This window comes from Lissotriton helveticus, chromosome 10, assembly GCF_964261635.1.
Source record: "Lissotriton helveticus chromosome 10, aLisHel1.1, whole genome shotgun sequence".
In the NCBI taxonomy this organism is placed as follows: domain Eukaryota; kingdom Metazoa; phylum Chordata; class Amphibia; order Caudata; family Salamandridae; genus Lissotriton; species Lissotriton helveticus.
In genome coordinates this window covers 445,353,940-445,378,481 of record NC_136071.1, presented here as the reverse complement: position 1 = coordinate 445,378,481, position 24,542 = coordinate 445,353,940, and the positions used below count along the sequence as shown (strand labels likewise).

The 24,542-nt window shown below is 54.3% G+C and overlaps 1 protein-coding gene across 1 annotated transcript in view; it reads right to left on the bottom strand.

The window, feature by feature from the left end:
- Positions 1–24,542, bottom strand: part of IFT140 (intraflagellar transport 140) — a 1,386,753-nt gene that overhangs the window by 874,791 nt on the left and 487,420 nt on the right. The gene's annotated exons all lie outside the window — the stretch shown is intronic.

Sequence of the window (24,542 nt, the reverse complement as noted above, 5' to 3'; positions counted from 1 at the left end):
ATTCCCCTTCGTTGAAGTGGGAGTCCCAAGGCCCATAAAAAGCAGTAAGCAATTACTCTAACATTCAAGTTAATAGAGAAAAAACATTCACTTTATTATCTCGTCCTAGTCATTAGGTATGGTCCAAACTCCAGGCAATTAGGCGAAAGCACCCTCTAGAACCCTCTCCACAGAGGCTCCAGGCTCTCAGATTTTCTAGCACAAGTGCAGTGTAATGGTAAAATAAAACAGAGAGCCTCTATGGGGAGGAGGGTGGGTCACATGTGAATTTATGAAAGATATTAATACTGGAGAACCACAGTTTACAAGTAAGTAACTTATTTTCTTGGGGCGTGGCTTGACCACCGACGGGCATGGCTGCTTGAGCTCGGAGCTCCGCGCCTGCCTCGCCGGATTTATCCTGACATCCTGCCTGGAGTGCGGCGCCTGAGTCCTGGAGGGGCTACCTAAGCTGCGGGGCGGAACGAACTCCGTTGTGGACCTGGTGTCGTCCGATCTGCCATATTAGTGGGGCCTGCTTCCGGCGCTGCATCCCCGGCCTCGAGTACACAGGGAGCCGGCACGGAGGTGAAGCGGCCATTTTGCGGCCAGACCGGACTTTCTCTGCCGCGGCCGGCGGTGGCGGCGGGGGCACAGCGGGTCTGCAGCCACTATCTGCGGAGATCGCCCTCCTTGGTGGCGTACCCGGATGGCTGGGGGACCCCCCATCGTGGCTCTGTGACGTCGGGGAGAGCACTCTCCGACGCTTGCTCTGGCTGGACCTCGGGGCTGGATCTGCCTGCCTCACTGGTGGACCCCTGTGCCCGTGTTGAGCTGGGCCCCTCTGTGGTGGCCCTGGGTCAAACCTTCCCAGGAGACTCGTCGCTACCTGCGGACTCACCCGCCATTTGGGATTTCAGAGCGGGGCCCTACCTGACTGACGGCTGCTCGGGGACCGAGTGGCGGTCAGCGGTGGTGATTTCTCACGGGTGTGCCTGGTCCCTGCTCCTTCTGCACACGGGGACCACACGTTGGGGTCTGTGTGGGAAACCCTGGTGGGAGCGATAGCCCCATTGCCTGGTGTTAAGCAGCGACGGCGTGGAGCACGACCTGGCTGGGGCCGTGCTGGTGAGACCTGGAGTAGCGGAGCGGCTCCGGTTTGTGGCCGCCTGAGGAGCTGGTGCACCCCCTCGGGTCTACGTGGAGTGCTGACGGCCGCCCCACAATGGGGGCAGCTTAACAATTTGGGGCCGGAGACACTTTCGGGGGAGACGGAGACCGGGGACCTCGCCTCACACCTGTAACACCCAACGACTCAGTGGCGAGGCGGCTGGCATAGGCTGGTGATCCTGGCCTGGTCTGGAGTGGGGAGCCGACCTCGTGCTTCTTTTGTTACCACGACTGGGTGTGCACTGTGAGATCACCGCAGGCCCGGTCTTGAGAAGTGCAGGGGCCCTGTGGGACCATGGGGAAGCCGAAGGCAGCGAAGGGGGTGCCGCCTCCTGAACCCGTAGAGGAGATGTCGGTGGACCATGATCAGGACTCTGCTGGAGCGCAGGCACCGGGGCTACAACAGCAACAGCTGGAGCAGATCTTACAAGCCATCACGGCCACTAGAGAGGAGTTGCATCACGACATCACGCAGGTATCTGTGAGCTTGGGCCTGCTGAGGGCGGATCATGGCAAGCTGGCTGACAGAGTTAAGGCCACGGAATTGGCCTTGGAGGTGCTGGAACCTGCACATAAGGCGACTGATGCAGTGGTGGGGGACCTGCTGCGCAGGGTGCAACAGTTGGAGAAAAGGGCGGAGGATGCTGAAGGCCGCAACAGGCGGAACAACGTCCGGGTAGTGGGCCTTCCGGAAAAAATTGAGGGGAACAATATGGTTGCCTACCTGGAGACCTGGCTGCGTGAGGTGGTTGCTCCTGAGGGACTGTCGCAGTTTTATACACTGGAGCGAGCTCACCGAGTACCTGCCCGTCCGCCGGCCGTCGGCCGCCCTCCCCGGCCTGTGGTGGCACGGCTGCTGCATTTTAAAGACCGGGATGTTATACTGCAGAAGGCGATAGCACTGGGACCTTACCGGGTGGATAATGCATCAGTGTCCATTTATCCTGACTATTCATATGATGTCCAGCGCAGTCGCTCCACTTTCCTATCAGTTAAGAAGGCCCTTCGCGAGGAGGGCATACGGTACTCTCTCCTCTTCCCTGCACGACTGAAACTACTGGTGGATGGTACAACGTACTTTTTTGACTCGCCTGAAGATACTTGGTGTTGGCTGGAGACGTATAAGGCTGGCAGGGATGGCAACGAGGCGACGGAGAAGGTAGTGGAGAAGACAGCAGAGACCAGCCCGAAACCACGATGGAGGCGGCGGCCCAGGAGCCGCATGGCTTCCACTCTAACACCATCACAATCACAGACGGAACTAGACCACCGGGCGGCTCTCCAGGCGGTTTCCGCCATTTCGGGTGCAGTGGACGTGGATCATGTGGCGGAATCGGGGTCCCAGCGGGGTTCGGAGGGCCTAGCAACTGAGGGCTCTGATGTGGACAGTCGGGCCCTGCCGCATGTCACGCCAGGAACTGCTGATGGCCTCATGGACGAGTGACTCATCTGCCCGGCTTGTGTACAGTAAGGGGCCGCTGGGCTGGCTTTGGGTTGTCCTGTTGGGATGAGAGCTGGGGGGGACTGTCATCTGGTTGGGTGTATCTTACTGTTGTTTATTTGTGTTAGGAGAGAGGGTCCGCTGTCGAGGATTGTCGGGGAGTCCCTCCGGGGCAGGGCGCTGAGGACCTAGGGGATCTATTTTGGAGGCTGGGTGCTGATAGCGTAGGGTGTTGTTACCGCCTAGCTCGCTCAGGTGTAGAGACACCCCCCCATACTCACGTTAGGTGTGAGACTCTGGTAGTTGCCAGAGAGCTCCCGCTTTTGGGGCCAGGTTTGGATGGGTAACTGCAGTTTAGCACCTGTTCTGGGGAAGGGAGGGAGGGGGATTGGTTGGGGAAGTTTGGGGTGTTGGGGCGCTGCCAGTGTGCCATCTTGGGAGAGGGAGAAGTTGTTTCTTGCTGTACTCCACTATGGGGACCCGCCTTGAATTAAAATGCATTTCCTGGAACGTACGAGGGCTGAACTCCATGAGGAAACGCTATAAGGTGCATGCATACCTAGTGCGTAGGGGGATTCAGGTCGCTTTTCTGCAGGAAACCCACATTGTTCACTCTGAAGGCCGGGCGCTGCAGCGCAGATGGCGGGGTCAATTGTTTTATGCTACATATTCTGTTTATGCGCGTGGTGCATTGATCTGGGTGCGCGCGGGTGTGCCTTTCCAGCCATTGACCACGGTGATTGACCCAGAAGGGAGGTTTGTGGCTGTGCAGGGGCGTATGGATGGAAGAGATGTGGTCATGTGTAGTGTGTATGCTCCGAATGTGGAACAGCCGGCCTTTTTTTCGCGCCTGTCTGGAAAGCTAGCGACCCTCCTGACGGGTACGGTGTTTTTGGGGGGCGACTTCAACTCGGTCGCCGATGTGGGATTGGATCGCTCCCATCCTCCACTGGCCCAGTCCCCGGTACATAAGATAGCGAAGGTGCGGCGGGACTGGCAGAGCACATGGGGCCTGGTAGACACGTGGCGGACCCATCACCCAACGGATAGGGACTACTCGTTCTACTCCGTGCCGCATGATTTACATGTGCGAATAGATGGTATCCTGTGCTCACCGGAAGCCCAGGGCATGGTCTATCACAGTGAGTATCTGGCACGGACGCTATCAGACCATAACCCTTGTTTAATTGCGGTGCGGTGGACATGGCGGCGCCAGGTGATCCCCACATGGCGATTGAATCCCACGGCTTTGGAAGATGGCGGCGCCAGGTGATCCCCACGTGGCGATTGAATCCCACGGCTTTGGAAGACCCTGTGTTTAGCGCTGAGGTTAAGAATAGCGTGGAACTTTACTTTGCTGAAAATACAGGTACGGCGTCTAGCAGAGCCCATGAGTGGGACGCGTTTAAGGTGGTGATAAGAGGGGTGTGCATCTCGGCCACAGCGGGAGCCCGCAAGTCGTTGCTGCGGGATATCACGCGGGAGGAAGACCGGCTGCGGTGCGCTGAAAGGGCAGGGCACACAGATACGAAGGGTCGAGCTGCAGTTTTGGAGGCGCGTGAGGCGCTGGCCACTCAGGTGGAGCGCCTGCGTTGTCTTGACTACAAGGAATATCTGGTGAGGGCACACGCAAAAAGGGACAAGGTGGGTTCTTTATTGGCGTGGTTAGCAAATCCGGCAGCCCGGGGCACTCCGATCCTGTCATTGGGCACGACTACTGGGGATCTTATGTACTCGCAGTCGGAGATTAATGACCAGTTCTTTGGCTACTATACTGCGCTCTACCGCAGCGCGATGCCGGACCTACCGGATGAAACCCAGGACTTTCTTTTAGCGGCCCGGCCCCCATGACTAGATCCAGATCAGGGAGACAAATTGGGGGAAGCTATTTCCCTGGGTGAAATTCGGACTGCGATCAAGCACATGGCACGGCGGAAAACACCGGGGGCTGATGGTCTCCCGGTGGAGTTTTACGCTAAATATGTGGATCTCCTGGCGCCAAGACTGTTCTCGGTATATAGGGAAGCTTGGGATTTGGGACGACTGCCTGCATCTGCCAGAGAGGCGATTATTATACCATTGCTGAAGATGGGCGGAGATGCCAGCTCGCGCTCAGCGTATCGCCCGCTCTCCATGCTTAAGGTGGATTATAAAATGCTCAGTAAAATTCTCGCGACCCGGCTTCTGGAACACATGACGACCTTGGTACACCCAGATCAGGCAGGTTTTATCCCTACCAGGAACACGGCAACGTGTATACGTCAATTGCTCCGAGTTATGGAGGGGGGCTGCCAGGATGTTCCGAACGCTGTTGTGCTTTCGGTAGATATTGAGAAGGCCTTTGATAGCGTGGAATGGCCGTATATGTTTCAGGTCTTAAGAGAGTTCGGCTTGGGAGATCAGTTTGTGCGGTGGACAGCGTTACTGTACAACTCGGCCTCCGCCAGAGTCAAAACGGGGTCAACTATATCAGCAGGTTGCCAGGTGGGGAGGGGCACCCGGCAGGGCTGCTCGTTATCCCCGCTATTATTTGCACTCGCGATCGAGCCGTTGGCTGCGCATGCTAGGTTGATGAGGTCATATGAAGGTCTGTCGTTGCTTGGAGAGGCCCATTACATTTCTCTATACGCCGACGATCTACTGATGTTCTTTTCCGGTGAAAATGGGGCCATACGGGGTGCCAGAGCGCTGCTCCGGCAGTTTGGTCGGCTGTCGGGCCCGTGTGTGAATTGGACCAAAACCTGCCTCTTCCCTTTGACCCCGACTGGGCGGCAGCCATCGGCAGGGGAGGACTTAAGGTGGGAACCCTGCTGCCTGCCTTATCTGGGCACCCATATTTATCATACACCGTCTGATCTCTTGGACGGTAATGTGCACAGGGCGATAACGGGCCTGAAGGGCAGCATGGCCTTTTGGAGCTCTCTACCCCTGTCGGTTGCGGGCCGAGTGGCACTCTTAAAGATGGTGGCGCTGCCGGGTTTGCTCTACTTTTTCCGCACATTGCCAGTGTGGATCCCGACCGCGGTCTTCCGGACACTTCGGACTATGATTACGGGCTTCCTCTGGGGTGCAGGTAGGCGGCGTGTTGCGCTTACCACCCTGATGCGTCCGCGGGCTGATGGGGGACTGGCGGTGCCTGATTTTGAATGGTACTACCTAGCGGCACAGCTTCAGTGGCTTACGCTGGCGGTGGCTCGGGAGTTCCGGGGTCCTGAGGGACCCTGTGGTTGAGTGATCCCTCGACACGTATTATCTTTCATAGTTCTTCAACAGAAGATCGACCTTAGCCAGCTCACCCTTGAGGAGCGCACCCTCCACCTATGCTGGAATCAGAGTCAGAAACGAGTCGGCTGTTCCTCCCCGTATGCCCCGGAGATACCGTTGGGCATGTGCACGGCCCTCCCCCACGGGGGTAATTGGACTGCATTGGCAATTTGGGAGGAGCTGGGCCTCCATATGGTGGGAGATCTGTATAGAGATGGCGTGTTGCTGTCTTTTCAGGAACTACAAACCACGTTTGGGATGCCACGAGGAGACTATTTATTGCATGATGCGTTGATAGCGGACTTCAGCGCCGCTGGAAGACGGGGCTGCAGGAACCTCCAACCTCGCTGGGCTGCCAGTATGTCACCATGGCGGCAGGCACTTTTAAGGCCGTCACTTGCCTCTACCGACGCCTATCGACTGAACGCTTGTCACCACTAGATACCTTAAAAGGTAAGTGGGAGACGGACATCGGCAGGCCCATACCGGAGTCGACGTGGCCCCACCTATTATGGCGAGCCTGGAAGGGTACGCGCAATGCCCGGTTCCAATTGGTACAGTTTTTCACGCTTCATAGGGCGTACCTGACTCCGGCTAAGATCTTGAGGTACTTTGGGGTATCCCATTCAACATGTCCGAGGTACGCTGTGGATGGTGCCGACTTCCGGCATATGTTCTGGACCTGTGCAGGGTTGGGATCCTATTGGGAAGAGGTTGTGACGTGTTTGAATCGTGTGACGGGGCGGACGCTGGAGGCTGAGATGGCTACTTCTTTGCTGCTTTGGTTTCCACATACCTCCCGTACCAAAGTTACTAGTAAATTCTACGACTTGGGGCTGATCATGGCAAAAAGGGAGCTCACCATGCATTGGAAGTCTAGAACGGGCCCCCACTATCAGAGATGGCGGATGAGCTTTTTGACTTGGGCGAGCAGCGAGGGCACCCTCCGCCTACAATTAGCTAGGCGCTCGACTAATGAAAAGGTACTTGAGACCGCGAGAGCGTGGGAGGCACTAGTGACCGAACTGCGGACCCCGTCTGCAGATTCCAAGGAGGAGGAGGATACTGAGACTGATCGGGGGGACTCTGCCGGCGCCAGACAGGTGGATAGTGCGTTGAGTGAGACTGAGGGGTGTGGATGAATTAGTGGGGCGCCCAACGACGAACCAGGTTTGATTGCGTTTACAACTTTGGAAGGGGCTTTAGGGCTCTGATTCTTTTACGGAAGCACTTTGTCATGCTGATACAACTGGTGTTAGGCGATGGTACGGCTGTACGGATGGGTTATTCATTACTGCACTCCTGTTCGACCTACATAAGGCACACTGGCAGGGGGGGGCAGGGAGGGAGAGAAGGATATTTGGGGGAGGAGTGGAATATTTGATGTTTGATTTTATCCTGTGGCGGCATGAGCTATCTGCGTAATGGCGGCCTTTTCATTATGGCTTAAATGGTTTCTTGCAAAAGCTAATAAAATCTGTTATACATTTTTTTTTTTTAAAGTTACTTATTTTCTTCTCAAGTATTGGGGTAGCTTTCATAGATTCATATGCTTGAATCAGAGTAGATAGCAGTTATCACATGGGTAGAATGTTCATTCAAGAAAGAATGTAATAGGGGGCGTGGCTAGCAACATGGACATGTGAGACGTGCCTCTGCACTGCTCCGGCAACTTCATTGATCCGGCAACGAAACTGGTGGCCCTCGGTCCCCAAAACAACTTACCTGCAGCCCAGTGGGTCCGTAATCCTCCTGAGAATGGATCAGGCCGTTATTTGAAGGGTGGATCGCTCGCAATATGATGCGGAGAGGGCCGAGCTGCTGATCGTCTCTAGCCTGAGAAGCGAGTCCGAGCGACTATGGGCGTCGCGGCCGGGGAGGAACCTTCGCCCCCCCGGGAAGAGCCGCCGCTTCCCTGAGGCATACGTTGGAAGAGAGAGCGCTGGCGGAGACTCGTCCTACCAGCCGCGACCCAGCCTGCTGATCGGGAGAGTGGTAGAGCTGCTCCTGGGACCGCAACCCTGCCGGCAGAACTCCAACTGCCGAGCGAGATCGCGGATGCGGGTGAAGGAGGCCCCGGAGGCGGCGACACGGCGGGGGTGCTGAGCAGGAGACCCGGGGCGGAGGAACGGTGACGCCCAGGCGGGATAGGCTCGCTGCACCTGTGAGGTGGGTTGGTGCATTTGTGCTGCTCCGGACGCGGACGCGGGTGGGAGTGAGGTGATTGCTGCCTGCGGCTTCGGCCTGTTGTGAATGAGCCACTTTAGTGGTCTGATGATCTGTGATGACCCTCGATCACCAACATTGTGAACTGACTTTAGTGTGCTATGTTACTTTAGCCTTAATGTAGGATGGTCTTGCATTACAATAATCTTGCCAAAGAATAGAAGGTATGGGATGTCGAGGTGCAGTGTTGTTGGTGATGGTGCACACATGTGCTCCATAGTGGATACTGAGGGATTAAGTGCATAGTGTTATTTGAGTTAGGTGAATTATGACTTTAGCCTATTGGCTTTGACGTGGTCTAATATCATTCTGCTTTCCAAGTAGTAGAGGCCTATGCTTGCGCAACTCCATATTCTAAACTGTAGCCATCTTCTGAGCCTCTGTAGGTGAGAGGTTATATTTGAGATTACATGTGTTGTCCACCAGTAGTGAACCAGACAAGACCGGTTCTTATCGAGTGGAATGTGCTCTCTTTGTGCCGAGTCAGAGCAAAACGCTTGGCCAGCTGCTTGTTGTGCTCTTGGTACGAGGTGGTACAGGAATCCCATGAGAACTGTAGGCGGAGTTAGCTAGAAACTTCGATGGAGAGCTGCATTCTATATTAGAGAAAGGGGGTCCGTGAGAGGGAGAGATTCTGAGATTCTGAGATGGTGAGATGCTGAGATGCTGGTCTGGTGTTTTGGCGGTCTGATGATACATCACGGTGCAGATGTGCAGTCGTGTTTGTGCAACAGAGAGTCCGGACCCAACCAGAGAGGGAAAGAGTGACGGACCCTTCTTCAGATGACAAGACGCCTAAGATTATGGTGAGGTGTTCCAGGTGTACTTATGGTATCTAACTATGTCTTTTATTTTCAGGCTCTATGTATATCTATGTGCTGATGATTGCTGCTAATGTTTACTGTGATCTTTAGTTATTTCTTTCTTTTGTCCTCCTATTATCATGTAATAAAGAAACCCTAGAGCATATCATTTGTTTGTATTCCTTGTGAGGGAAGGTTGGGACCCTTTTTTACCAAGTACTTACAGAGGGATGGGCGATTCCCCTCTAATGGGTAATTGTTGATACGGAAGGGAAAGTGCCTCCCATCAGGGATGTCTAAATTCTATCCAATACATTGCCAGGAGGAGCATGCGTTGTTTACCCTCTCGGATGGGGAGGTGTTGTGACTTGTTATTTGCAAGCTCCTCAGCAATGGTCTTACATGTTGTCAGTGTTTATTCCTTTCTTGGGTAAGTATTGTGAAATGTGGTGTCTTTCTGGAGCCTGAGAAAGGATGTGGTAAGTAATGGCCTGGTGACTGACAGAAGCACCAAAACATACAGAGAAGTAGGTCATTACACGGCCCCCCAGGGATGCTGCGCAGACGGAGAGGGAAACCGGCACTGTGCCTAATAACTGGTGTGGCTGGGCGCTGCGGAGCGAGACGTCTTGGCAACACAGTGGGGAAGTACCCCCAGAGTACCTGGAGGAGGGCCCTTAACAAAGACCCTGCAGACTCTGAAACACTGGGGGAGAGATGGGCAGGGCTGCCATTCTGGGTCCTGAGGCCATCCAGCACTGGTGATCCCCTTGATCTTTCCTGCCCGGCTTGAGGCCCAGCCCGTTACAAAAACCTCACAGGGACTCTTGCTTCGCAACAGCCGCGAAGCAACTGGTGGGCTTGCTGAGTGCCATGGAGACCCTAGGTGAAGGAGGACGACGACGATCCACGCAGCGGCCGGTGGAAAGTACAGCCCTGAGATCCTGCTGATGTGAAAGAATGCTCGGGCAGCAGGGGCCCCCTGCCTTCCACCGCCCCTTGGCGCCGACCGGCGGTCCCTGCTGCTGATGACCAGCAAGCCACACCGAGAGACGTGCAGGCCTGGTCTCCATCGTTCCGTTCGCATGACCCCCCCCCACCTGCACCCTTTGGCGTTGGAAATACACAAACTGGAAAAAGGACAGATGCCGGACGCAGCGGCATCTCAGGGGGACCCCTGGACTCTAACTAATGAAGCTAGGACCGAGTTGGCTGACAAGGAGACGATGGAACATGCCTGGAGCACGCAAGTTGGACAACCCCCCCTTGCTTGCTTGTTTCTCGAATTTCACTACTTGACTCTGTTTGACTTTCTTTTCCTTATCTCGTTCTTTACTTTCTTTCCTAAGTCTTATACCTAAAGTTCGTGTCTTCAGGGCTCGTCCCTGATGGTTTACGGGTACCCACAGGAGTTGGAATTTGTGGATTGAGTTTGCTGTGGGAGGGCGACAGACCTCCACCTGCTCTAGAGTCTACCTCCACATCATGCTGCCGGGAGGGGGTCGCTGGGTAGGGGGGGGGTGGGTATTGGTCGGGAGAGGGAGGGGGTTGCAATGGGTTCTGGGTTACGAGACAGTTGTTTTGTGTTCTGTTTCTTGTTTGATTGGCATATGGCATACAGCTCCACACCATCGGACACACACGCCGATGCACCCGCCCGTGGTCCACACCTATCTGCTGCTACGATATAACTGCTGTAAACACACACGATGCCCCCTGGGGTAGTAGGGAGACGGGACCCTGTCGGATACTCACATGGAACGTCAATGGTTTCGGGGACAAGGTAAAACGAGGGCTGGTAAGGACGTATATTAAACGATTGCACCCAGACATAGTCTGCCTCCAGGAGACTCATCTTAAGGACACAAAGTGTGGATTCCTGGCACGAGGAGCCTACACAGTCTTGGCACATGCGGGATACACATCTGGGTCACAGGGGTGGCTATCCTGATAAAAAAAATCCCCACCCTTTACTGTGACTCGAACCTGGGTAGATCTACAGGGGACCTATGTGGGGGTGACAGGAACATGGAGGAGACAACGGATCACTCTAGTCTCGGTCTATGCCCCCCCGAAACTACAGGCCAGGATGCTAACCGGGGTAGCAGAAATATTGTTAGACACGCCTGATACGCTACATATGTCCACCCCCCTGGACCGGTCTGGGATGAGACTTGACGGATCCCACGCGACGCCCCTAGCTAGGACCATAGGAATGATGGGTTTGACGGATGCCTGGAGACTGTTGCATTCCGGCGTGAAAAATGATTCCTACTACTCGGGGGCACACAACGTACATTCCAGCCTAGACTATGTCTTCCTTCTCCGACACGCCCTAGGAACTGACGGCGAAGCTGCGTATCTAGCGCGGGGTATTTCGGACCACTCGCCTTTGCTGGTCCGGCTGGGAGGGAGGCTGCGACCACAGACAGGGGGCTGGAGACTGACACAATGGGACCTACAAAACCACATGATCTTACAGGGCCTCCGGGCCGATACAAAGGTCTACTTTGCAGAAAATCTAGGCTCCATGCTGTCAGGGGTGACCTTATGGGCAGCCTACAAAACGGTCCTTCTAGAAAGGGCACAGAATAGGGTATCCCGGGAGACACGGAAAACCCAGGAGGAGTTGTGCGCACTGGAAACTAAAATTTTAGGCCTTGAACGACAGCACTTGATTGAAGGAGAAACGCAGGTGCTCCGGCGCCTGCTTGACGCCCAGCAACAGTATAGGGACCTGGCCACCAATGAGGCAAAGGAACAGGCACTTGCAACCCTGCACAGGTTATACAATGTCGGGGACAAATCTGGAAAGCTCCTGGCTTGGCTGAGTCGCAGGGAGAGAGACGCACGATGGGTAGAGGGAGTGACTGATAGGCAGGGACAATTGCAGAGGGGAGACCCCCAGATAGCCCAGGCGTTTGCCTTCTATTTCCGGGATTTTTATGCGGCTCGGGACCTGGGAGATACTGGCGACATAGCGGCCTACCTGGCTGAGATCCACACCCCAGTCTTAACTGAGGAAGACAAAGAAACCCTTGAGGCCGATATCACGGCCATGGAAATAAGGGAAGCGATAACTAGGCTCCGACCAGGGAAGGCTCGAGGCCCTAATGGGCTTCCAGCGGAATTCTTTAAGAAAGGAGCTGAACTTTTAATTCCCCACCTTCTGGCGATGTATGGAGATGCAGCCCAAGACGGTGAGCTCCCGCCAGACCTGAGAATGGCCACGATTGTACCGATATATAAACAGGGCAGGCCTCCAGAAGCCTGTGAGTCGTATAGACCGATCTCTCTCCTCAATGTGGAGGCCAAGCTGCTGGCTACGGTTCTGGCCCTCCGCTTACGCCAGATGATCTCCGGATTGGTGCACCAGGACCAGACGGGGTTCCTACCGGATAGGGCGACAAGGCAAAACCTCAGACGGACCCATAACTGGCTCATGGAGGTGCAGCACAGCAAAGACCCACATATGTTCCTCTCCCTAGATGCTGAGAAGGCGTTTGATGTGGTCCACTGGCCCTTTTTGGAAGCGACACTTATCAAGTTCGATGTCGGCCCCATTTTTCGAAGATAGGTAGGTCTATTGTACACGGATCCAAGGGCCCGGGTACGAATCAATGGTGTAATGTCTGAAGATTTCCCCGTACGGAGGGGGACTCGCCAGGGGTGCCCCCTGTCCCCGCTAGTGTTCGCCCTCACGGTCGAAATAGTGGCATGTGATACCCGTCAAGCAGAGGGCGTGCACGGCTTCCGCATCACATAGGTGGACCTCCATGAGGAGAAAATTTCGTTATATGCAGACAATATCCTCCTATACGTGACACAGCCGACGATTACGATTTTGACGCTGTTTGAACTTCTATACAAATATGGCTCCTTCTCAGGTTACAAGATAAACTGGCACAAATCAATTCTATATAGCCCACGCCCGGAAGAAGATTGGCCCCCACTACCGGGAGCCCTACAGGTCACCCAGTCTGGATTTAAATACCTGGGTGTCTATCTGACAACCGACAAACAAGTCTCCTATCAAAAATACATACTTAGGGTAATTAAGAACTTTGCAGACGACGCCCTCCGATGGAAGTCCCAACCTCTGACGATCCTAGGCCGAGCGGCAATGTTCAAAATGATTACACTACCACGATTTCTGTATGCCCTACAGAATGAATATTTTCCCCTACCCCGCCAGACATTTCAGACAATTAATGGCGAACTGCGTGCCCTCCTATGGCTAGGGTAGCAACCTAGAATAGCCCTAACTACACTCCAACGAAATCAATACAATGGGGGGATCTCCCTGCCGGATATAGAGGCCTATTACTGGGCGGAGCATCTCGCACCGATAAATTAATGGCTACATGCACCGGCAGACCACCCAAACTATAGGCTAGAGAGGGCCACCATGACACACCGCACCAGTTTGCACTATTTATACGGGGGAACTGGGAGGCGACGGCTGCTACCGGCCACACAGATTACCATAGATGTATGGGACAGGGCGACAAAGATGATGGGATGGACACACAAACCGACCAAGCAGACACCGATCTGGACCTGTACGTGGCTGAAAGAACTGCACAAACTTACCGGCTTTGGTGGGTGGGACGCCATAGGGATTTCAACGCTCGGAGACCTAGTGGTAAGAGGAGAGCTTTAGACGTATGACTCCCTAAGGGCAGAATATGGGCTGACCCCAGCGCAGTTCTTCAAACATGCGCGTTTGCGTCATGCCTGGAAGGCTGAGGTAGCGTTAACATCTCCACTACCGGAGTTAGCCCCACTGGAGGGTCGACTGTTACAAGAACAGGTCCCCAATAAACTGGTATCCTTGACTTATAAAACGCTGAACAATAATGCACCGGACGGGTTAGGGAAACTGAGGACAATCTGGGAGCGGGACGTGGGCGACATGGACACCGTAGACTGGGAGGCAGCCCTGATGCACCACAGGGAGATAGCGATCAAAACCCGACTATGTCTCATCCAATACAAAATACTGCACAGGGTCTATTATGACAGGGTTAGAATGCACCGCATAGGCAGGGCTAGTGACCCTTGTTGCCTGAGATGCGGACTCCCCCAGGGTACATTTTTCCACACCCTATGGGAGTGCCCCACCATAACCACTTATTGGACACATATCTTGGGTGAGCTGAGTAACATTTTGGAGGTGACGTTACAGATGGACCCTAAGTTTGTGTTACTGGGAATAAACACGGAGATAGATCTGACTCGCCCGCACCTGATCTTTGCCTTGCTGGCGCTAGTAGTGGCAAAGAGAGATTCAGCACAAGCATGGGGAGCACCATTACCTCCAAAGGTGGGAGATTGGCGGAGGGGAATGGACATGAACATGGTGGCAGAAAGAGTGACATATAAAGCTATGGGCTGCCCCCGAAAGTTTCATAAGGTCTGGGGGAAATGGAGGAAGTACCATGGATTTGATGTGGGATTGGGGACTGATTGAAAAGCTTCTGGGCACATCGGCTAGGATGTTGCCTGTGGTCCACGGCTTGTGGTGTGCGACACTGGGACCTAAGGGACCCCCCTTGAAGGATGCCACATGTAGGGACTTGGTGTTTGATAGGCTAAGAATGGACACTGCTGAATTGATGTATGCAATATCACTGAAATGGATGAGGGGCGGAGGGGCGGGGAGGTGCTTGATGGGGTGGATAATTAACTCTGATGTGCCAATTATGAGTAAGTTGATTTAAAATGCCAATAAAAAAAGTTAAAAAGAAAGAATGTAATACACAAAGTACGAAAGAAAACTGTACATCACCCAGTGTATATTAGACTTATGTACCACTTATTTATATATTTATATACCTATATAGTAATCTGACAATTCCTATGCACAGAGTCACAGTGAACTTAAATATAGCAATTTTAAAACTTAAAGGAAGGTGGGAAGGATAGAGGCTCACCTTATAGAAAAAGATTACGTAGCACCACCTGTCCCACAACTGTATCAGCATTACTTGCAGCTTCCAGACAGTAATGCTTGGTAAAAGTGTGCCTGGTAGACCAAGTTGCTGCTCTGCAAATTTGTTGAATTGGCACACCGGCAAAGAGAGCTGTTGATGAGGAGACTGGTCTCGTAGAATGCGCTTTCACTGTTTAATGTACAGGTTTGCCTGCTTGTTGATGGCAAAATTGGATCGCACAGGAAATCCAACGTGCTATGAAGTTTGTTCAGTCACTGGATACCCTGTCCTTATTTTTCCATAGGCCACAAAAAGCTGATCAGCCTTACGGATACAGGCTGTTTTATGCAAGTAAATTGTTATACATCTCTTAACATCCAGGGAATGTAAGGCCCTTTCCGCTGGTGTTTGTGGATTAGGGAAGAAAGTCTTGAAGATGACTGGTTCGTTTAAGTGAAAATCTGATGGGACCTTAGGGATAAAGGTAGGATTTGTTCGAAGTATAACAGAGTCCTTAGTAAACTGGAGGAAAGGATGTTGAGTAGTGAAAGCATGTATGTCGCTTACTGTGCTAGTAAGAGCCAGTAGAAGTGATGTTTTCCATGAAATGAATTTAAGATCAGCCCTATGAATAGGCTCAAACTGAGCTTTCATGAGTTGTGCTAATACAATGTTGAGATGCCAAGGCAGAGGAGGACGCCTAACTGGAGGGCACATTCTAAACAATCCCTTAAGAAATTGTTTTATTATTCTTGATGACCAAAGAGACTGTAATTCGGGGCGTGGCCTAGCGAGCCAGCATGGCGGTCACACTTAAGGCGAGCTCCGATGAGCCTGTCTGAATTATCCTGGAATTATCCTACCTCGTCGGTCTCTCTACCGAGGAAAAGTGATTGGAGTGCGAGAGGAACCGTCTGGGAATGTGGCAACGGCATTCCTTGATTTGGGGGACATCTCTCTGGAGGTGCGCGGCCTGTAGGCCCGGCTCGCGGGCCAGAGGCGGACCTGTGTGAGCGGCGGCCGGACGTGGCCAAGATCGGGTTCGTGGCGCTGCCCTGCCTCGCCTGAGGAGAGTCCTGTGGCTTGCCGACAGAGCCTGGTAGGGGATACGAGGTCGGGCTGCCGCAGCTGAGGCTTCATTACGGAGGGATGGTGGGGGTGGCGGTCTGGTGAGTGTGCTGGGCCCTCCTCTTGCTCCCCCATGCCCCTCGCTGTCATTCAGCGGCTAAACCGAGCCGTGTAAGGTGAATCTGTTGCCTGGTAGATGCGGGGGAGTTGTGGCACCCCCAGCGGGCTTACATATCCTGGTTGTGGCCATCGGCTCCCAGAATTCCCTGAACCTTTTCCCGGCGTTCCGGCGGCCGGATCGGGCTGCTTTGGGTGGTTGGGCGGCTGCCCTGTGCATGGCGGACGAGAGTGGCACTCTGGTCCCTGTGGGCCGTTCCTGCAATAACGAGTGGTGATCCATTGGACAACTGGGATCTCCACCCCCCTTGCGTTTCTCAAGAGGCTATCAGCGGTTGGTTTGGGCCATGTGGCAACGCTGACTAATCGCCTCGGACATAGTTGGTGCTGCTATACTCCTGGCTGGTCGGGCCTGCCTATTGGATCCTTGGTCCCCCCACTTCCCCCCCCTGTGTTCCCCAGCTGACTTTCGGCGGCCTGATCGGGAGCGTGGGGAGCGTGGACAAGTGCGGTGGGGGTTGGGAGCGGAAGCAGCGCACCTGGGGCCTGGCCCATGTATTACGGTGCCCCTGTGTTCGTGCTGCGCCGAGCTAGGTGTTCATGAGCTGGCCTGTTCGGGGCTTATCCTGGGCCACTGGGGCTTGTATATTGGAAGCCGTGAACAAGGAGGTAATCCACCTGATTGCCGCAACCCACTGATGCCTGTGTCAGAAGAAGTGGCTGCAGCCGCCTGATTGCTTGGAGGGCCGGTCCGTGGACTGTTGGGGCACCCTTCCGTGCTGGAGACAGGTGGACACCCGCTGGGGGGAGGGGAGGTAGTTTCGTCTGCCTGTGGAGGTGGCCGAGCGAGCGATCACTGCGGCTTGTGAGTGACAGATCTCCGTCTGTGTCCCACCTCTTCAGGAGCCGCCATACCGAACTTGGTCCATGTAGAGTGAGAGTGCGCAGGTGACGGGCCTGAACGCATTGGTCTTGGCTGCTCTACCTTAGCTGGAGCTTCTGTCTGGGGGTCCGCCCTGCCAACTACTCATTACATTGGGGCCCCATCGTCATCATGATGAGAGATAAGGTGACAGGGGGCTCGGCTAAACAAAGCATGTTGGATCGCTACACTGGGCTGGGGGCCTTGGCAGCGGACCAGGGGGGTGCTCAGGGTGGAGTCCCGGACAGTGCAGCCCTCATGGCGGCCATTACGCAGTCCAGAACAGCCTTGGAAACGAAAATCGGGGTGATGGGCTCTTAAGTACTACTCCTCCGACAAGATCTACGAAATGTGACGGAGGGCATCACAGAGGCTGAGACCAGAGTCTCAAAAGTGGAGGACTCTGTTACTACCGTGCAAAAGAAAGAGGTGATGCCGGAAACCATTACCAGAGACTTGGCTTCTCACATTGAAGATGCAGAGGGGAGGGTGAGGAGGAGTAATCTGTGCTTTGTGGGGTTCCTGGAGGGGTGTGAAGGAGGGAACATGGAACAGTTCTTGACCACATGGCTAGCCAGGGAGCTTCCCGCCGGAATCAAGGTCTCGCTGTTTTGTTATTGAACTGGCTCATAGGGCCCTCATGCAGAAGCTGCCACTGGGAGCCAGACCACGACCAGTCATAGCAAAAATCTTGAACTACCATGACAGAGACGTCATCCTGAAACCCGACTCAAGGAACTCCTTCAGTTCGAAAACTCTTGTATCCTGATATTTCCGGACTATACGAGACTGGTTCAGCAGAAGCGGTAGTCCTTTATGGCGGCGAAGGCCCACCTCCGTGAACTGACCCTACAATATGCTCTCCTGTATCCTGCCAGACTGTGAGTGGTCTATCAGTTGCGCACTCTGTTCTTTGAGTCGCCCGAAGAGGTCTTCACTTGGACGGATGAAACGGTGAGGATGCGGCCGCACACGCCGCCCAGGCTGGAATTGGATTCCTCGACTAGTGAAACTGTCTGTAAGCCACCTAAGCCTTATCTGAAGGGGACTAGACGATCGAGATCCAGACACCGCTCCCAGTCCCATAGCGACGTCAGCAGATCTGCCTCTGTGCCTCGTCCGAGGTGCTTAGCCTCGTCAATGTTTTAACACTCTTTCACTTTGAGACCTCTAGAGACTACCCGCTCTGACCGATGAGGCGGGTGTAGGGTCTAGAACCCTCGTTTGACCTTCTGTGGTCCGGGGGACTGCCCGTAAACTATGGGTGGGTTTCATGGGATCCATTGTGGGGGTGGGCGGAGGGCTCCTGTTAGGGCACCCTTGCCGCGACAGATACTTCAGCCGTTTTGAGGTATTGGGGTGGGGGTTAGTTGGGTTGATTACGTTTTTTGTAAGCACTGTATTTTTGTTCTGTAGGATCACTATCTGCACTCTATTATCTTTTTTACTAATTGTAACTTGTATATGTATACTTTATGGTTGTGACAAACCAAATAAAGTTAATTTTGACTGACTGACTGACTGACTATCTGCACTCTAGATTATACTTATTCGATGCACCATGATCTGGGATGTTCTTGTTATCTCACTGCACTGCATCGTCGCTACCTTGAACCGCTGCTTGCTTGCTGGTTGTCCCCTGTATTGCTCATTGATACTACTGGCTCTATAAATGTCTGCCCCCACGGACAGATTGCAGACCCATGCTGGCAATTTTCGGATTGTGAGCTGGAATGTTAGGGGTGCGCTGGACAAGGTGAAGAGGGGGTCATACTCCAGCAGGCTACAGGCTATTGGGCTGATGTCTTGATGTTGCAGGAGACACACCTTTTGGGAATCAAGGCCCTCTGCTTTTTTAGTTACAGCTATTCGCAAGTGTTCCATTCTGGGTTCACGAGGGGATCCCGGGGGGTCGCTATTCTCATTCACCAAAGGGTGCCTTTTACACATTCTAGGAGGTGGGCCCATCTGCAAGGGAGGTACGTCTTCATTGAGGGTACTATCTATGAGGAACATAGTCCTGGTCACTGGTTGAGCATCTTAAGACACTGTGGGCGGAGGTACCAGATGGATTGGCAGTGGTAGGAGGAGATTGGAATGATGCGATGGATATGACTATAGCTAGATGGAGGCAGGGAAGTCCCTACCGCTGTTTGTCAAGCCACCAAATTATGTTCCCTGGTGTCAGGATTGGGCTGGGTTGGTCCTTGACGTAGGCTGCACAGGGAGGATCAGGGCTATAGATATCTCTCAGCAGTACACAACTCATTTTCAATATTGAACTATATCTTCGTACCTTTAGGTGTAGCTGGCAGAGTGAGAGAGGCAGAAATTCTTAAGAGGAGTCTATTGGACCACTCTCCAGTTGCGATAATGTTACAGCTTGACCCCTCAAACCACCCTTTCAATGGTGCTTCTCCCCCTGGAATCTGCAGGATGAACAGTATAGGGACCATTTAGGACAGGCTATCGACCAATATTTAGAGTTTAATGTGGGGTCGGTGGCAGCAGCCAAATCAATCAATCAATCAAGAACAGTTGTAAAGCGCGCTACTCACCCGCTAGGGTCTCAAGGCGCTGGGGGGGGGGGGGGGGGGGGGAAGGGGAGGGGGGGTGCTACTGCTCGAAAAGCCAGGTCTTGAGTTGCTTCCTGAAGGAGAGATGGTCCTGGGTGAGTCGTAGGGGGGTGGGGAGGGTGTTCCAGGTCTTGGCCGCCAGGTAGCTGAAGGATCTTCCTCCGGTGGTGGTTCTGCGGATCCGTGGGACGGTGGCGAGGGGGAGGCTGGCGGAGCGGAGCTGGCAGGTTGACGTGTAGAACGTGAGGCGGTTGTTGAGGTATTTGGGGCCCAAGTCGTGGAGAGCCTTGTGTGCGTGGGTGAGGAGTCTGAACGTGATCCTCTTGCTGACGGGGAGCCAGTGCAGGTCCCTCAGGTGGGCGGAGATGTGGCTGTGTCGGAGGATGTCCAAGACGAGTCGTGCTGAGGCGTTCTGGATGCGCTGGAGTTTTTTCTGTAGTTTGGCGGTGGTCCCAGCGTAGAGGGCGTTCCCTTAGTCCAGACAGCTGGAGACAAGGGCCTGGGTGACCGTTTTCCTGGTTCCAGTGGGGATCCAGCGGAAGATCTTACGGAGCATGTGGAGTGTGTTGAAGCAGGAGGAGGTAACGGCGTTAACTTGCCTGGCCATCGTGAGGGAGGAGTCAAGGATGAAGCCCAGGTTGCTTGCGTGGTCCGTGGGCTTGGGTGGGGGGCCCAGAGCAGGGGGCCACCAGGAATTGTCCCAGGCGGAGATGGATGGGCCGAGGATGAGGACTTCCGTCTTGTCTGAGTTCAGTTTCAGGCGGCTGAGCTTCATCCAGTCAGCAATGTCTTTCATTCCGTCCTGGAAGCTGGCTCTGGCGGAGGTGGGGTCGTTGGTGAGGGAGAGGATCAGTTGGGTATCGTCGGCATAGGAGATGATGTTGAGGTTGTGCTTGCGTGCGATGGCTGCGACGGGGCTCATGTAGACGTTGAAGAGGGTGGTGCTGAGCGAGGAGCCTTGAGGTACGCCGCAGATGATCTTGGTGGCTTCTGTGAGGAAGGGCGGGAGATGGACTCTTTGGGCTCTGTCGGAGAGGAAGGAGGTGATCCATTCCAGGGCCGAAAGGTCGAGCAGGATGAGGGCGGCGGTTTCTCCGTTGTCCAGCAGGGTCCGGATGTCGTCGGTGGCCGCGGTGAGGGCGGTCTCGGTGCTATGGTTCGCTCGGAATCCGGACTGCGATGGGTCGAGGGAGCCGTTCGTCTCCAGGAAGGCTGTCAGCTGTTTGTTGACGGTTTTCTCGATGACTTTTGCAGGGAAGGGGAGGAGCGAGATGGGGCGGAAGTTCTTGAGGTCTGAGGGGTCTGCGGTGGGTTTCTTCAGGAGGGCGCTGATCTCTGCGTGCTTCCAGCTCTCCGGGAAGGTGGCGGATATGAAGGAGTTGTTGATGACGTCCCGAAGTTTGGGTGCGATGATGGAGTCGGCCTTGTTGAAGATGTGGTGTGGGCAGGGATCGGCTGGGGAGCCCGAGTGGATGGTGTTCATTGTGTGGGTGGTATCTTCCGTGCTGACCTGAGTCCAGGCGCACAGGGTGGTGGTGGGGGGTGTAGGTTCGGTGGTGGGGTACGAGTTCTGAGCGCCAAAGCTGTTGTGTACGTCGACGATCTTACGGTGAAAAAAGGTGGCCAGAGAGTTGCAGAGGTCTTGAGAAGGCGTGATGTCGTTGTTGCTGGCGTTGGGGTTGGAGAGCTCTTTCATGACGTTGAAGAGTTCCTTGCTGTTGTGGGTGTTGTTGTCCAGTCGTTCTCTGAAGGATGACCTTTTGGTGGTGCGGATCAGCTGGTGGTGTTTGCGGGTGGCGTTCTTGAGGGCTGTCATGTTTTCCGTTGACTGGTTGTGGCGCCAGGCTTTCTCGAGGTCACGGCAGGATTTCTTGGAGTCTTTGAGATCGTTGGTGAACCACGCGGCTTTCTTGCTGTTGAGGTTGCTGGGAGGGTTTTTCAGTGGAGCAAGGGTGTTGGCGCAGTCAGTGATCCACTGTGTGAGGTTGCGGGCTCCTTTGTTAGGGTCCGTGGTGTTGGTGGGAGGGTTTAGGCTCAAGGAGGTGGTGAGTCGCTCGGTGGTGATCTTGCTCCAGCATCTTCGGGGGGTTTGTTGAGGGTGGTGGTGGGTCGTTGTTTTCCTGAAGTTGAAGTGTACGCAGCTGTGGTCGGTCCAGTAGAGCTCGGTGGTGTGGCTGAAGGAGATGTGGTTGCTGGAGGAGAAGACGGGGTCGAGCGTGTGGCCGGCGTAATGGGTGGAGGTGTTGACCAACTGCTTGAATCCGAGGTTGGCGAGGTTGTCTAGTAGGGCGGTGGTGTTGTTGTCCTGGTCGTTCTCCAGATGGAAGTTGAGGTCTCCTAGGAGGATGTAGTCGGGGGAGGCGAGGGCGACCGGGCTGATGAAGTCTGCGATGGCCTCGCTGAAGTGTGAGCGTGGTCCCGGGGGTCTGTAGATGAGGGTTCCTCTGAGGGTGGTCTTGGGGTCGGTGTGAATCTGGAAGTGCAGGTGCTCTGCGGTGGCGAGGGTGTCGTCGGTGTTGGTCGTGATGCGGATAGTGTTTCTGTGGGCGATGGCGATGCCTCCTCCGGTCTGGTTGACGCGGTCCCTCCGGATGATCTTGTAGCCGTCCGGGATGGCAATGGCGATGTCGGGGGCTGAGGAGGCATTCATCCAGGTTTCCGTGAAGAAGGCGACGTCTGGTGCCGTTTTGTCCAGGAGGTCCCATAGTTCGATGGCGTGCCTGTGGATGGAGCGGGTGTTGAGCAGGATGCACTTGAGTTGGTTGTTGTTGGCGGCTGTTTTGGCTGGCGCGGTGCAGGACCGAGTGCAGGTGAAGTAGCAGGCGTGGCAGCTGAAGGCTCCGTGGGTGCGTTTCGGGGTGGCTTGGTAGCAGGCTGGATGTCGGCCGGTGTTGAGTGCGTGGAGGGTGGCGGCGTCGTAGCTCAGTCGGGTTGATTTGCTCTGGCGGGGTCCAGGGGTTCTGGCGCGGGGCGAGGTCCAGGCGTGGACGGGCGTGGACGGGCTTGCCTTTGGCGTGCCTTCGGCGTGCCCACTGCGCGTGGCTCCTCCCTCCCATTTATGGCGAAGTGGGAGGGAGGAGCAGCTGGGAGGCGGGAGCGGGGCGGCAAATGGGGAGCGGGAGACAGGAGAAGGGGGCGGGGCAACAGGAGAGCAGCAGCGGGGAGCAGAGGGGGGGTTGGAAAGAGCAGGAAAGCAGAGCGGGGGAGAGCAAGGGCAAGCCTGGGCAAGCCTGGAGAGCGAGGGCAAGCCTGGAGAGCAGGGGCCCTAAGGAGAGGCAGCAGCAAGAGGGCCAAGCAGGCAGCGCAGCAGAATCCAGGCACACGGGGGCCGTGCGCCAAACCCCTATGGGAGGCAATGAAGTCGACCATATGAGGCGTAGATATATCATATTGCACTGCAGCGCATAGGACCAAGAGTCATTGCTGAGGTCTGAGGCTCATATTATAGAACTCGAGAGGGTCAGTAGGGAGGAAGGGGTGCCTTGGCTCATCGGCAATTACTAGTGGAGAGACAAACGCATGCAGAATTGTTGATGGATGAGGTCCGACTGGCATACTTGGCATCCAGCAGCAGGATCTACCAGTGAAGGGACAAGTCTAGCAAACTACTGCATCACTTGTGCCAGGGAGCTCTGCGCCCCCTGGTCCTACCTGAGATTTTGGGACCCGACGGGAGGGCCCTTGGGGATCCCTCTGCTGAAGAGGAGAGTTTTGCGCAGCATTATGCAGAACTCTATACCCAAAAGAATCCCTACTGGCTGCTATGGTAACCGCTTCATAGGGGACCTTCTGCCCCAGACACTCTCTGATGAGGCTCGGGTGGAGCTAGACCTTCCGCTAACAGAAGAGGAGCTGGGCTCAGCTCTGGGCGACCTTAATTCAGGAAAAGCACAAAGCCCTAATGGGTACCCATGCGATTTCTTCAAGAGATACTAAAAAAATGAAGGACCTCATCTCATTCAGGTGGTTGAGGAGGTACAGGAACATGGATGCAGGCATGCCAAGGTCATTGTGTTTCACAAACCAGGCCGACCCCCAGACCAACATGCTTCCTATATTTCCTTATTGAATATAGAGGCCCAGATTTGGCCAAGGCTTCGGCCAATCGCCTTCACTCCCACATTACATCACTGGTCCACCCAGATCATGGCGGCTTTATGGTTCAGAGAGCGACGTGACATAATATTTGTTGTGCATACATCGCAATCACCACTATTCGGGGGCTGGATGTGCCAGCTGCACTCCTGTTGGCAGACATGGATAGGGCATTTGATTCCCTTAGCTGGACATACCTATTTGCCCTGCTAGATCAGCTTGCCACTGTGAAAGATTTAATTTCAGCTTTATGAAGCAATTATCCAGATAAGGGCAGATTTGAACTCCGTCCTGACTTATATGGGCAGCCACTGGTGGTAGGACCTTGGTGAACACTCGGGGGGCTGAACCAACACCAAAAGGTAGTACTTTGAATTGGAAATCCCTGCCAGCCACTCTGAAGCGCAAGAATTTCCTGTGTCTGGGGAGAATAAGGATGTGAAAATAGGCATCCTGAAGGTCTAGGGTCGCCATGAAATCTTCCTGATTTATTAATTGAAGCACTTCCTGAAGAAACAACATTTGGAAGGATTGCTTTTTTCGAAATTTGTTGAGGCAACGAAGGTCTAAAATTGGACGCCACTCTCCCGATTTTTGAGGGAAAACCTCGAATAGAACCATGTTCCCCTGTGTAAACTTGGTACCACTTTGATCGCTCCCTTTTTTAACATTATTTTTATTTGGGACAAAAGCTCTTTTAGATGAGCAGGAGGAGGACCTCTGGGAGGGTAATTTGGAGGAATCTTTAAGAATTCCAAAGTGTGACCCCTGGAAACTATCAGCTAGATTCATCAAAGACCCGTTTTGCGAGTCTTTAATTGCGATTCCTACAGCTTTCTTATTTGCGATTAGCTAATTGCTAATCGCAAATAAGGAATAACTCCCCATTCATTCCTATGGGCCTAAAGACCCATAGGAATTAATGGGGAGTTATTCCTAATTTGC